General features: G+C 38.6%; 1 long non-coding RNA gene across 1 annotated transcript; it reads right to left on the bottom strand.

Annotated features, from left to right (window-relative positions):
• Positions 1-4,302: 4,302 nt before the first annotated feature.
• On the bottom strand, positions 4,303-13,063 carry LOC122997621. The gene is made up of 3 exons (XR_006407246.1): positions 10,741-13,063; positions 10,495-10,643; positions 4,303-10,000 (listed from the first exon to the last, which is right to left on the bottom strand). It is a non-coding gene; the product is annotated as an uncharacterized LOC122997621 (long non-coding RNA).
• Between the last annotated feature and the right edge of the window lie 2,497 nt (positions 13,064-15,560).

Below are 15,560 nucleotides of genomic sequence, written 5' to 3'. Positions count from 1 at the left end.
ACTGTAATTCAACTTATTATTTTAATACGTATTGTCTTTCTCTGTAAGGAAGATTTGAGCTGTCAGTGGTGCAAGAGAAGCTTGTCTACTGTACATTGTGAGGATCAGTTCCCTCTTTCCACAAGAAAGGGTGTGTGGTAAAATAATGATGCATGAGCAGCTCACAAATCCATTTGACCACACTGGACTGAGACACATTCAGATATCAATATAACCAATGTTGCAATTTGATTCAAATTCAAGTACTGTATGCATTTCTTGTGGTGTTAAGGTCACGCAACTTGAAGAATTCAGCCATCCATGACAGAGAAGTGAGAAACAAGAGAGAGCAAGAGGGAGAGAGAGAGAGCGAAGGTCTGGGATACAGTTTCACAAGTAGAAACTAAAAAAATATATGAGAAGCCTCCAACAATCACGATCAAAACAGAAGGACATGGAGTTACATTCTGTGAGGTAAGCAGCCCGATAAAAGCAGTCCACACGTCTAAAATCACTGTCAATAATTAAATGATCTTCTCATGGAACATTTTTTTTGCAAAATGTATTAAATCTTCTCACACATCATCATGCTTTCAGTCTTCTGAATGAGCGCTCCATTTATCGAGTCTGACTAATGCACTAATGGTTAAGTAAGTAATGAAGGGGGTGGATCGTCAGACCTTTAATGTGACCCTATGTAACTTTTGAAAGGAAAAAATAACACTTCCTGCTCTTACAAGAAAAAGTTGGATTCATAAAATCACATTTGCTGCATTCAATACACTCAGAGGTTTTGCAGATACAACCTTACTTGGACTAGTGGTTACAGACATCATTAAGTCAGTTTGCTGATGACTATATTTTCTACATGTGGTACTGTTGCACTATGCATTTACAATAATCCAGTAATTGCCACCTATGGGCATAGCAAATGTTATGTCTTTAATTCAAGGTCATTCACTGACTGGATATCCCCATTTTGAATCTGACAAACCACAATCTATTGGCACTGTCACAGAAAACCAAAGGAGAGGGCAGTTGCACATTCAAAAAATAATAGTCAGTTATTAATACTGCACTATGAATACATTCTTTACAGATGCAACTCACTGTTTCACACAGTTTCACAGACTGTCGGGCAGGACAATCTTGATCAATTACCACAATTCTGTAGTAAATTTACATAATGTGACAATATTTAGAGGATGAGTATTGGCACTTTTAGAAAGAACATTTGAGGAAGATAATTACGAGCAATATTTAGTAACATATCATAATACCAATATCATCAATTTATTACCGGCTATAGACAGGATATAATTTCCCAAGAATGTCCATGAATCTACATGTTTTTGTTTTTTAGATGTGCTAGTGCCATGTACATAGGAGTGTCAGTTAGTCCATCTGTTGGTGCAAAGTTTTGGTTCGTGTTAACAATAGCATGACATGCTAATCTAATTGTTGGTTAAATAAAACTAATTAAGCTAAATACACACTCAAGATGCACAATGTCTTAAATTCGTGAATGTATGGACAATAAAACCTTTTTGATTTAAGCAACAACATGCACTTTCCTCTGGAACCAACTTAAGGCCAAACTTAACTCTTTTCTCTCTTGATTTATACACAGTATACTTACATCGACAAATCAATCACAACATGGGAGAACAGATGGAGAAAAAAGAAACAAGCAACTAAAGAGAAGAGACAATAACAGCACCATCACTAGGCCAACACAGAGACTGGTTACACAGGTGGGAGAGCTGGTTGTTTCAGATGTAGAATGTACAAATGAGGTAATTTACATATTTTAGGTCCAAGAACAGCCAAGTCATTTCTTCTCTTTTTATCCATCATACATAATCGTGATTGATGAGCATTAGAGCACATTAACACTGGGTTGGTTATAGAATTTAAAACTTTTTCCTGAACTTAATGGTCAGACCACAAGAAATAAGATAAGCCAAAGTTTGTTTTGAGAGGTGAGTGAAGGAGAAAAACTTTAAAAGAACAGGTTAACAAACCTGCAAGGTCCAAATACATCAGCAGCAGGGCCTTGCAAACGCATAGAAACACACACAATGGCGAGGACAAGTAGTCACACACAAATGCACATGGGGAGATACACAAACACTCGTTCAGTTACTCACACAGAAACACATCAGATTAGTGGAGCCACAGGCTCTAAAGCCGCAAACAGCAGGAACTTAATTGAAGCAGGCAGGAAACAAAGAATGTCCTGAGTGTGTCAAATGCTTTCCATCGCCACTGAGATTGCGACACACACTTCTGAACCAATGGGTCATCATTATCAAATAGATGCATTCGCTTACGCTCTCTTTCTCTATGACTCTCTCCATCCCTATTTCCCTTTGATCCCCCTTTCTTTCATTATCAATGAGACACATGACTGCTCACAGCTGCAACGCATCGAGGGAGCCATAAAACAGGTCAAAATAAATATTCTCCAGACACACACTTTACACTCTGAATAGGATAGGCTCTGATGGACTAAGGAGAGAAACAGGTGAAGCAGGAGAAATAAAGTGTGTATATATGTGTGTGGATGTGTGTTCCTGAAGGGTGGTTATAGTCCAATTTGTACCCCTGAGAGTTTTTCTACATTTTCATCATTACTGTTTAAGTTGTGGATTCTGAGGTAGTCATGTGAACAAAGACACATCATTTTAATCATTGACAGCAGCAGAAAATTGGTCTGTGAGTATTTTGGCAGCTCACTCTGCCAAGGTGCATACAAAGTTCACGTGGCAGGGTCGTTTTCAGGTCTTGGCTGATGCTGTACTGTCACATCTCCCCCTGTCCTCACTCTGTCATCACTCTGTCATTATATTGTTGCAGATTCATTTGGTTTAATTAAAAAAATAAAATAAAAAGCCCTGAAAATCTGTAGACCCATCACCTTAAAATGTAACATTTTGGAATGACTATTAAAATATTAATATATAACACAATAGAAAATGTAAATACAGATAATTGTCAATTGTCAATTGACTACACATAAGTTTAGCGAATAACGACTGTGGATATACATATGCATTTCCAAATTATTTATTTACTATGTTGTTTATATTATGTATGTCATCCGATTATATTATTGACATTTTATTTTACATTACATACAGTAAATTGCTAAGGTAATAAACTGCTGAAAACAATACCTCCATAGCCCACTACCAGTGATAATATTACAGGCTGCCCACTTCTCCTGTTTCTCTGTCAGATTTCTTTGCTCCTTGTGTCTCCATCCATTTCTCAGTGATGCCTGCATATTGTGATCTACACATATTTTTGTCTTGCACATGGTATAATTACTTATTAATTTGATATCCTGCAATGAATCCTAAACTGAGTCCTGCTATATGAGATAATGTCACAATTGATTCTCATTTCCCTTCTCACTCCCTGGTGTGTCTGTTTTTGGTGTTGTTAATACATGTATTCAACAATCACAATCAATTATATTTTGTGGAAACTTTTTGGTAGAAATTATTCTGAAACAATATTTGAATATCAATCATTGCCAGTTACTAGTCCCATACTAGCAAACAACACACTGATATTGGCCAAGCAGCAACTACCATGACTTGAGGCCCCTAGACGCTGGCTAAATAGACTCCCATTCAAAAAGCACCAACTTCTCTCTAGAAATACTAAGTCAATCTTTTTTTTTCAGTTTTTTCAGCAAGTCATTATGGTCTCAATCTCTAAATTCAGGCCCTCTAATAAGTGTGCTGGTGGTCATTTGGAAATTAGGCTCTGTTAATAAGATTTGAAGACTCATAGTAGCTTTGATGTCTGCCATGTGTGTTGATTGACAGCTGTGATTGACAGTTGGCTCACTTGCTGCTCTCCCTGGCACCAGGACTCGCACTGAATCAGACTATTGATACAAACCAACGGGCAACAGCACACCTTGCTATGTCCATCTTTATATACAGTCTATGATATTGGCTATGTATTTATTAGCTGCTGACTTCCATCAGAAATATGTGCTACTTATGTTATGGTTTATTTTGAACTGCTGGATTAGAGAAAATTGATGGACTTTTTGAAAAAGTTAAGTTGTACCATACCCTCTGTTCTATACTATGTGAGAGTAAGAAAAATACAATAGAAAATATAAATAATTGTGTAAGATAGCTATGTAAATAGTAGCCAAGGTTAGCTGTTATACATATTTGATTAAATACAATATATATTACTTTCTGTTGCAGTTATTTGCTAAGTTTTCATACCATTTTGCTAATGTTGCACTTCCTGCAGATGGTGATCTCCAACATTTACTGCTTTAGGTTGGCCAGCTAGACAAGATTCTTTCTTACAAATACTGAATATCTGCACCAGCATAATTTTTGATTGGCTACCAGTATGTGGGATCAACAAAAGCAATACAAGCTCAACCTTTTATTTGTTTTGGCCTCTTTGGAGGCAAAACAAGTCACTAAAGACAGTCAAACAGATAAAGAGGGTGGGAACAAAGTTGTTCAGCTGGTGAAACAGCTTTATTTAGACACCCTGAACTAATATCAAATAAATGGGTGGTTAAAGTTGAATCAATCAAACTGTCAGAAAGTGATGGATTAGATCTTTCAATCAATCTGATTCTTTGATTAATCTCCTACTCAAACATGATGCACAATGAACCACAGGCTGTGGTATTTTGTCATACATGAATCAATAAAGATCTCAATTGCAATCACAAGCACAACACATCAGTGCAAATATGCTTGCATAAACTTGATGTCAAGAAAACATTGAACATAACTAAAAAGGGCAGCCTTCCACAAACAGAAATGGACAGTTTTGGAATTAACAACTTTGTGCTCTTCCAGATACAAAAAAGACATACATTTATGGAGTGAGTAACAACTTTGATGTAAGAACATAGCAGTTTTCATGTGATATTAACCACCAAGGTCTATTATTTAGCTGTGGTTTGATTGCTAGGATCATGTCTCTGGGGGCGACCAGCCCAGGGGTGATCCAACCTCCCTGGTGAACGTTGCAAGGCGGGGATTGTTGACTGGCTGTGACAGTCTTTCCTCCAACTGGTGCTGTTGGTCAGCAGGCTCAGTGCTCTCTGGAACAGCCTGCAGGTGTTTCCTGTTGCAACGCATCACTGTGCCTTTATGTATTCTGATAAGGTAGGATTGTGGTTCTGCTGATTTTCCACCCACCTCATTCCTTTTTCCCCATCCAGCATGACTGACGGCCTGACCTGGATTCAGTGCTGAAAGTGGGTGGACAGAGTGTCAGTGGTTGTAGAAATACTCATACCTTTTTGGCTCTGAAGTCTTTTATCTGTACCTGGTCACAACTAATAGGAGTGGCTTGCAGTTTCTCTTCCAACATGGGAACAATGGTATGGATCTGCCGTCCTATCATCAATTGAGCCGGACTAGCCCCTGTCACAGTGATGGGTGTCATCCAGTAGCACATCAGGGCCAGGTATGGGTCAGGCTGTCTGAGAATCCATTAAGCAGTTTGGACTGTTCTTACAGCTGCCCCATTTGCCTGGGGTAATGGGGACTGGAGGTCATGTGAGCAAACCCATACTACTGAAGTCACTGAACTCAGCTGATGCAAACTGCATGGCATTGTCGCTGACAAGCTCCAGTGGTATTCCCCATCCAGAGAATATGCTTTTGAGCCAGTTGATGACCTGAAGGCTTGATGTAGAAGATAGGTGGGCCATCTCGATGTAGTGGGAATAGTAGTTAACAAATATCAGATAACTTTTTCCTTCCAGATCACACAGGTCTGCTGCAATTCTCTGCCAGGGTCCTTCTGGCAGAAGGACTTTTATTTCACCGCTGACGCCTGGCAGACATCTTGGCTCTTTTCGCGGCCCTTGGTCAGCCCCTGGTGGCCATCATGGATTTGTTTCAGGACATTGGTTCTCAGCGGTGCAGGGGTGACTATTTGGTCATGGTACAGAACAAGACACTCAGAACCCTCTGACTCACAAAGGTGATTTCTGGAAGCATAGAATGCATAGGAGGACAGAAACTCAGCCACCCTACACGGCCAGCCATTTCAGAGGCAGGTGATGACTGTCTGGAGGTCTGAGTGATTCCGCATAGCTTCTCTTATATCGTTGAGCTTGTCTGATAAAATTGGTTTGTTTGTCACCACTGCTTTGATCTTGACATCTTGATCTGTGTCTGACTGTGCTTCCTGGCTCAAGGGACTTCTGGGTAGTGTCAGCCATGATAAGCTGTTTCCCCAGAACATGCACAGCTGTCACACTGAACCTCATGATGCACATTAACAGTCTCTGACACAGCATCGGTGCTTAGTCCAGATCATATGCATTGATCAGCAGTACTAGCGGTTTGTGATCTGTTTGGAGATAGTAACTGTCAGTTCCTTGTACATGCAAACCACACTGCTGCCAAGCACTCCTACTCTATCAGGAAGAATCGTTTCGCCGTCTCAGTTAGAGTGCATGAGCAGTAAGCGACTGGTCTCAACCGACCAATGTGTTCCTGCAGTACTATGGTTCCAAGCTGCAGCTGCTTGCATCTGCGCAGACAACAGTCCGGCAGCTGGAGTCATAGTAGTTAAGTGCTGGTGCTGATGAGAGCATCACTTTGGCTTTTTGCAGTGCTTGTTCTTGGAGTTTGCCCAATGACCACTACACACACTAAAGGAGAAGTGTCTTGAGATGTTTCAGAGACTTTTTTCAGAGACTTTTTCTCCCCTGTCTTGTTAAGTTCGGTTGAATCAAACCCTGGAGCATTTACCCCCTTGGTGCGGTTCCTTTGACCAGGTGTGAACACAGCAATCGAACTTGGTGTGGACCAAAACAACCAGACCAAGACCTTGTTGAACAGGTGGTCTTGGTCCGGTTACAAATTAACTCTGGTATGGTTCGTTAGTGGTATGAACGTGATCCGACGTGATCTGACCAAGAAATGCTTCCAACTGCACTTTTTTGAAATAAACCAGCTTCCGTAGCAAGCTGCGCTGTGCATTATGTTATTATTATTATGCATTATGTCGTGGTGTGTGCTCAATATGTGCTCCCTTCTCCACTTCAGCCAACTGAAGGCAGCAAGCCTTCTTCACATGATGTGAAGCAACACATTGTTCTCTAGATGTTGCCTTGAAGTGTGTTCAAATGTGCCATTCTGTTCACATATTGAAGCTTGGTATATGGCTCAAACGATGACCACAATAATGAAGAAACAGCAATTCTGCTCTCCTTTCTCTGCCTGCCAACCCCATAAGATTTCTGACCCATGAATTGAGTGACAGCTCCCACACAGCTTTTGTTGATACATTTTGGTTTGCTTGAAATTTTCTATAGGTTTTAAAACACCCTTAGAAAGAAGCTTACTTCAGATCAATGTGAAACCCTCAAGCTTAATACCAGGGAGCAATCAAAATGCAGGTGTTGGCACACACACAGAAGGCAAAATAACAAGAACAAACTTATACCATTTGTACACAGCTGGAGAGCCTACAGACAATGACATTAAAAACATCATGCATTACAATAAGACAGAGGATCTATGAGTACCAATAGTACTCTGGAGGAGAGAAACAGAGAATACAGTAAGAAAATGCTACATTGAAGAAATGAGAAAAGGTCACACTAATTTCTTTGCTAGACTCTCTGGTCTTGTTGTTTTCCAAGACCACTTACATCTCTGCATCGTCTGATGGGATTGTGAGCTGTTCATGTTGTGAGGGCGGAACACTGGAGATTAAGTGCCCATATAAATACAGAGAGGGCCTGACCAGATGCAATGAAGACCCACAGTTCTGCCTTGACACAAATGGGCAGCTGAAGAGGAACCACTCATATTATTACCAGGTCCAGCTGCAGATTTTTGCGTATGATGTCCACTACAGTGACTTGTAGTTTGGACCAAACAGGTCATGGTCATCAATCGTACTGTGAGAGATAAAGATTTGCTTCTGAGAGCCTTGTCCAAGGCTGAACAACTTTTTCTGAACCATCTTCTGCCAGAGCTGTTGACCAAGAGCATGGACCCCAGCCTCCTAGATTAACATGCACTGTACTGTCCACACTGCAACAGGCCAGACTATGGTTAGTTGATTGACTGTGCCAATTGCAAAAGTTGTTTCTACTGCACGCGTATTCAGATCAAAAGAATGCCATCTAAGTAGTTTTGCAAACAGAACAATACCGAAAAGGCAATATAGCTCCACATGGACATAATGTAAACAGTTAAAAGCAAGTTCATGTACATTGTTCCTTTACAATCTGCAAATTTAGATTAGTGTTCATCTTATCTGTGTACATTTGCTCTTCAGTATGTGGGTTTATAAGCAGTGTTGCTCCAAATATCTATCGATTTTGGTCAATAGATTCAAATTTTAAAAACAAAATACTTAATAGTAGAGAATGTCAAATATACTTAATATTAATTTTGGAGTACTTCCACCCCAAACGTTTTGTTCAATTGACAAAATGGTTAGTAAAAAACTGAAACATTCATTTGTGTTCAAATGTTCTAAATGTTTCATCATTTTGTCTCCTCACAAACTGCATATGAAGTCATTAAATTCATTGTTAAAGAAAAAAGAAATACTTTCAATACTCTAAATACAGCCTTGTGAATTTTATCCAGACTTTTATTCTTACTTACTGTTTAAGTCAAGGTTCATTTGTCACACCACTAAGTACACAGTGTACTTGTATTGACTACAGTACAACAAAATTCTAGGAATGTGGTAATGAGACCAGACACAAGTGCAAGTATAAAAAACAATTCTTATTATATATTCATGAAATATGAAATAGATGAATGAAATATTTCATTATTGGTGTCAATACTGAAAGTCAATCAAAAACAGCTAAAATAACTCATGCATAAAGAGAAACCATCCCCCAGTTAACTCACAATGAAACCCTGGAAATGAACCATGTATTAAGTACCCACCCCAGTTCAACCTGTGAGCACTTTGCTTCTTTTTCACATTGTGAATGATTAGCTGCCTTGTTAATGTGTCTATCTTTTAGGCACAACACTTTGGCAAAGATTTGTTAATGCCCCACACACTATTACTATATTGTCCAGGATGTCCACATGAGTAAGTGGAATTACAGATGTTAAATTTTTTTAATTTCTTCCATCAACCAGTGACTCTTTCCACATGTATTCTCACATTTGACAGTCTTCTTGATGTGTCAACTTCATGATCAGAGAGCTTTTTCTTGCCTTTTGTGAAGTGTGGAATATGAAGGGTGGCTCTGTATGCTGCAAGGTCCTCCCTAATCAAAAACCCTCGATCAGTCAAAATATCATCTTTTGGCTCCAGTAGTTCAAAGAATCCCGATTTTGATGTTATTCCTTTGTCAGAAACGCAGCACCCCAACCTAATGACAAAAAAGAAATTGCTCCCCAATTAATCCCAACTAAAGTATTTAACTGAATGGTGATGCTTTTAATTTGACCATGTCTGTGCTCAAGCAGTAAGATTATTAGGTTTATTAATAAAAAATCTCAATGCAGTCAAGATACTCTGACATTGCTTACATTTCCTTTTAAAACCTTTTGGCATTTTCCTGAGAATAGCCTTCCTGGTTGGTCATATGATGATTGTTTTTAATGTCTGTGTCACTATAGGGAGCAAGTTTCTTATAATATTTGAGTTGACAGTATCTGTTACATTAAACCTAAAGGCAATGTCCTTATTAGTTACACCCAAGCACAGTTTCATTAACACAATCAACACGTGATCTTCCAGGTCATCTTCCCTGCATCACCAATACACTGTCTTTCAATTTTGATAGCAATCACTCAAAAATGATAGTGGTCAGACAAGCAAAGAAGAGGATTGTTGAGTTTTGTTTCTGACTGAAAGAAAAGCTGAAAGAAAACCTCTTACTGCCAAGTTCCTCCTTCAGCTGCTTATTTTCCTCTTTGAGTGTGTTGCATTTTGTTGACACACTCTGTCAGAAGCTGGTCATGCTGGACTTTGAGTTCACTATAGATGGCTTGAGGGATCATGACATCTTCTTCATCTGAGAGAGATAGATGATGATGAGAAAACTTTGTACCTTTGCCAAAAGAGATTCACAATGCTACTAGTATTAATTAATAATTTACAGAATTTTGACACACAAGTCTTCATCCAGCACAATATTGATCATTTAAATATACAGAGGTGGATAAAAGTTAGACCAATGGACTGCACCTACATACTTGAGGTGAAAGGACTAATTAAGAAGTAGAGTCCGACTCCCATGTTTTTGAAAGGGTTGTATTACACACACCCAACTCAAAAGATTTAAGTGATCAGGAAGAATATATATAAAATGTAATGGCCTCCTAAACATGTAACAATTTACTATCAAATGAGATAAACCACATTACTGGACAATAATGCAATCTCAAACTACTCTGGCAACTATGAAAGCAACAGATTGCTTGCATTGGTCGTTATGGAGCTATCTGTGGCTCTGCATTATAACAAAAGGAGGATCCCTGGGCTAACAAGCATGTGTGAAATTCTTACTAGTACAAAGCTCCTCTTGACAGTCTGGAGGCTGAGAGTCTGTTGTCTTCTCCACAGTGGAGAACACTTGAGCTGCAGTGAGAGAGCTTGATGTGTCAGCCAGAAAGGACTTGCTGATAGCTTCAGCCCTCTTTCTCTTCCTATTGAACCTATAAATAAAACAAAGAATGACCAAGAAATATTAGTTAAGATATACTACCATCATTTGATAAGGTAAAATGATAGCAAATCAAGGGAGAATGTTACCTGAACAATTTTTTGAAGCATCCATACACTGACTCTGCCTTGAATAAGTGAACAATGAGGCAACAAAGTCTGGACTTTCTGGATCCATGGATACCTCCCCTGTAAGAAATCCTCTGTTATTACATTGTAACCACAACGAAAATATGTGGTCCCAAGGCTTAGCTAAGTTTATGCTTAGTTATAGGGTAAAGTAAATGACATATCACAGATATAATATTACTGTATGCCCCATTCATTCATTAATTTCTTAAATGCTTGTCTAAAAGGAAATTTGGTTTGTTTGTTTTGTTTACATGCTACTTCTGCTTAAACACTAATGTTGCTAACTTTGGTCAATGGTGTTTACCATTATGAAATAGTCTACTGAGATTGTCAGCTTTGTGATTGCTGCTGTTACTAATTTATCATTATTAACTACATTTGCCTTTGTGTGTGATAAACAGTGGAGAAAACCTTGCCTGATATGAAATGAGCACTGCTGAGACGAGAATTCCGGGTGATTTCATCAGTCCAGTCTGTCCGTTTAATGGTTTGCAACCATAAACAACGTATGTTTGGGTTGAAAGGGCGTTTTTGACGACGGCATTCTAAAAAAATGAAGGTCACCTTTTTTTGCATTCCTATTCTGACATCCAACAGCACAAGACATTTTTTTTTCCTCATTTCGGAGATCTTCCTGCTGCCTTTTTGATTAAGTACTGCAGGTGTGTCTGCCCTTTAAGATTGTTTTTTTTTTTTCTACTCTTGCTCAACTCCAGCCATGACTCCACCCTCTGCATGCCAGATTCTCCACAGTCCAAAAAACACACGTGGGTCAGCTTTTGTGACTCGTTGGCCAGTGGAAGGGCAGAAAACAACTCCATTTACTGTGTCAGTGCTTGGGCATTGACCTGCCACAGGTCAAAAAATAAAAAGTCCCTCTCCACATGAGTCATGTACATCATGAATTCTTTGACAAGTCTGTTTCCATTGCACTTTGTCACATTTTGCTTTTATCAATAAACCAACTTTCCCTCCTTCGCCAAGCTTAAGAACTTTTTTTTTTTATGCGTTACCACAAATGGATGGAAAGCAGCTAAGATTTCATGAGAATCATGGGAAAGTATATGCTTTTTTTACATAGAGGTAAACACAATGAAATGATCTGAACAGAGGCAGCAGCACACAGACATTCACTCCAATCATTTGGTAGCAAGTGAGCCTTCATTAGCAGTACGAACAATTTAAGGTCGTTAGAAAAGCGACAGGTTAATGTCCATTCCCGAGCTCCCTAAAATTACACTGCTGATTGCAGCCAGTGCTGTTGGGTAGATGCAGCAAATGGAGGGTGGTGGGGAGAGTGTGTGTATTTTTTTTTTTAAATGCACACACTGCTTTAAAAGGGCCTCAAATGATGGCTACTAAATACTGAAAAAAGAGTGAATGTTTGCGTTAGTTAAAAGAAAAGTCTTTCCTCTCTGAAGATAAAGTCAAGAATCACAGAAGTTATTCATGTGAAGCAGATCTTTGACATGTTGTCAATGAACAATACAGCTGGTGTTGTTTTGTACCAGAAGCTGCTGACTTTGACAAAAAAGAAAATTCACAGGCTTGTAGAAGTAAATGAATGTCCACATTTCAACCACACAGACGTTCAGATTGATTTAGTCTGCTGCTCAGAGACCTTTGGCTTGCTCTATTGGAGGCGTTCTGAACTGAGTATATGAAAATGCACCAACAGACAAGTAATATCAGTTTAATACAAGAGAAGAAGATAAATGAGGCAGCAAAGATAATATGTATAAATGCTCTACATAAAGTCAACAATCAGTAAAACATTATAGGTACAGTAAGTGGTGACCTGGGGTGGTAACACAGGTGACCTGCAGCAGTGCAAAGTGGACATTTCATCTTTTGTTGAATAGTTTTTTAGTTGAAGAACCAAGGACAGTCAAGGACACTACAGTGTGTGCCCAAGCTCCAGTCTGTAGCTGTCTCAGGGACCATTTCATTGTATGCAAGTCCCCAAACCTCTCACTCTTCTCGCCAAAAGCAGCTCAATCATGTGATGGGTGAAGTACACTTGACAAGGTCAAGACTCTCCCAGACACTCACTATTCAGAAGTGACAATGGGGGAATTGTCAGTCAGGTATACACACATATACAGACACAGACAAAAACACAATTTCACTGGTGACAGGACAAAAACCTGCCCAGTTTACATAGACAGAACTAGTGTTGCAACAATCGATTAACCAATTATTAATCAACATAAACTTAATTGGCAACTTGATAATTGAATAATCGCTTTAATGCCCAAATATTTGCTGCTTTTAGCTTCTCAAATATGATAATACATACATGATAGTAAACTGAATTAGGGCTGCAACTAATGATTATTTTCATTATCGATTAATCTGTTGATTATTTTCTTGATTAATAGATTAGTTGTTTGGTCCATAAAATATCAGAAAATTGAGACAAATGTCAATCATTGTTTCCCAAAACCCAAGATGACGTGTTCAAATGTCTTTTGTTATTCATATTTTCACATATTCACATTTAAGAAGCTGGATCCAGAGAATATTGACATTTTTTCTTAAAAAATGACTCAAAACAATGAATTGATTATCAAAATAGTTGACAATTAATTTAATAGTTGGCAACTAATCAATTAATAGTTGCAGCTCTAAACTGAATATTTTTGGGCTTTGGGTTGTTCAGACAACAGTCACCTTTGAGTCTGGGATATTGTAAATGGCATTTTCACTATTTTCTGACATTTTATTGACAAAGTGATTAATTGAGAATATAATCAGCAGATTAATCGATAATGAAAATAATCGTTAGTTGCTGCCCAAGAGAGAGCATTATGTGAACAGCATTTATGCACATTGTGATTAACGATGCAGATACATCAGTATTGGCACTGAAGTACAGAAATGTCAATGATACATTTAGAGAAAGTGTCCCCACACTCACTATAGTTTGTCCACCAGAAAGTAGTGACAAGTTCATTGACTGTGAAATGTCCTGCCCAGTGAATCTCTTGGTCACAGCGGTTAAAAAAAAAAAACAAAAAAAAAAAAAAAACAAAGTTAAGTGAATCTTATCAAAAATGTTTACTTATGTTATGGGTTCTGTAAAGAAAATTAATATTGGTGGATATATCATTATCAGATTTTTTTAAACTCACAAATATCACATATAATATTAGTATTAGCTTCAATAATCCTATATCTGTCAGGCTACAATCACAGAGAACCACATTACATTGCAAATGAAACCTTGTGCCATCATAATGAGGGCAAAGGCACCACTGTGCTAAGAGGGTTTAAGTAAAGACAGAAATATGTGTCTTGCTGAACATTTTTACTCTGTTATGTAACAATTTGGCTTCTAAAATCGAGATGAGTGGGAAGCCACACATGAGATTGCTGTATCTTGCCAATAGTTCATCCTCACAAGGCTGCATATTACTCAGCTTAAATTTATCTTCAACAATTTCAGCCATGCATAGAATAAGTTGTAACGTTATTTTACTATCTTCACTTTGACTTGCAAACAATCCACTTCTCACATTCATAAACTGTAACGGCTGAGTGTGTGCTATGTGTCTGCATGATGTTTTGTGCTGTGGTGCAATAGTGTGTGTGTGTGTATGTATTTGTCTATGTGTAGTAGGGTCTGCTTGCATGATCCTGCCTAGAGCACCAAGATCAGAACATCGAAGGTGGTACAGGTAGTGCTATGTTTGTGGTTATGTGGTGTTTTTTTAATCTTTGCTCCCATTTTGGCAGTTCGGGCTCTTGCAGCACTCTGCAGGTTATCAAGTCTGTTTAGATAGATCTTGTGCCTTATCATTACTTGAGTTTGTTTTGTATTCTGTTATTTTTTGGCTTCAAACTTGGTTACAAATATTTGAAATGTTTCTGATCATGTGTTATAATGTTTATTTACTATATATATAATGGACTCGAACAGACAAACTGTTGGAGGTCTTATTTTGAGTATTATTTACATTTCATGTTTATTCCATCTTTTATCTCTATGAGACATCCCCTGTCTCTCTGAGTCTACATAGAGTGGAGGTGTACATGGCGCATTAGCATTTCTCTTTACTATTCTGTGGCGCACTGGAGATGCAACGTTTTGGCTCATACTCTGATTCAGATAAATACCCACAATCATTCAAAATCACAGACGTCTGAACCCATATCAGACTATGTTGAGTCATAATTTAGCAGTCAAGAAAGTGCTTTCTACACCTATTCACTTGCTTGATTTTTCCTTGTCATGCAGCCTGTGAGTCCAAGGCTGGTAGCCAGATCTGTAGGTTGTCACAGTATGTATTTTCTAAACCAGGGGCACAGTTTAAAAGGCACGCGGTGATCCACAAATGGTGCCAAATCAACCATGTTACAATTAAGGAAAATATAGTCTTGCTTAGGCTGATATGTATTGGACATTGATGTAATTAAATATCGAGTAAAGCACTCCTAATAAGAGACCCATCAAATTAAATTACTCAGTTATTTTCAGCTTCACTAGATATTCAGACCTGACAGCTATAACAGCACTAAAACAGAAAAGCTATGATATGTGCTGGCACTCTCCCACACACAGCCAGAGAGCCTCTTGTAGGAGAGTCACCAGTCCAGCTATAACACAGGTAGCCACACAGCGACTTTCTCTATGGGGCATAAATGTGCTTCTAGTGACCCTCAAATGTCTGTTGGACTCCCTTTGGTCCCAGCAGAGATACAGAAAGCCTGACAGTAACTGCTCATGGCTGGTTAGCTCCAACTGATGGCACCGTGGACACACATGTCATTATCCA

This window comes from Thunnus albacares, chromosome 2 (assembly GCF_914725855.1).
Source record: "Thunnus albacares chromosome 2, fThuAlb1.1, whole genome shotgun sequence".
Lineage (NCBI taxonomy): Eukaryota > Metazoa > Chordata > Actinopteri > Scombriformes > Scombridae > Thunnus > Thunnus albacares.
The sequence above is the reverse complement of the archived record's forward strand: the minus strand, read 5'-3'. Positions and strand labels throughout refer to the sequence as shown.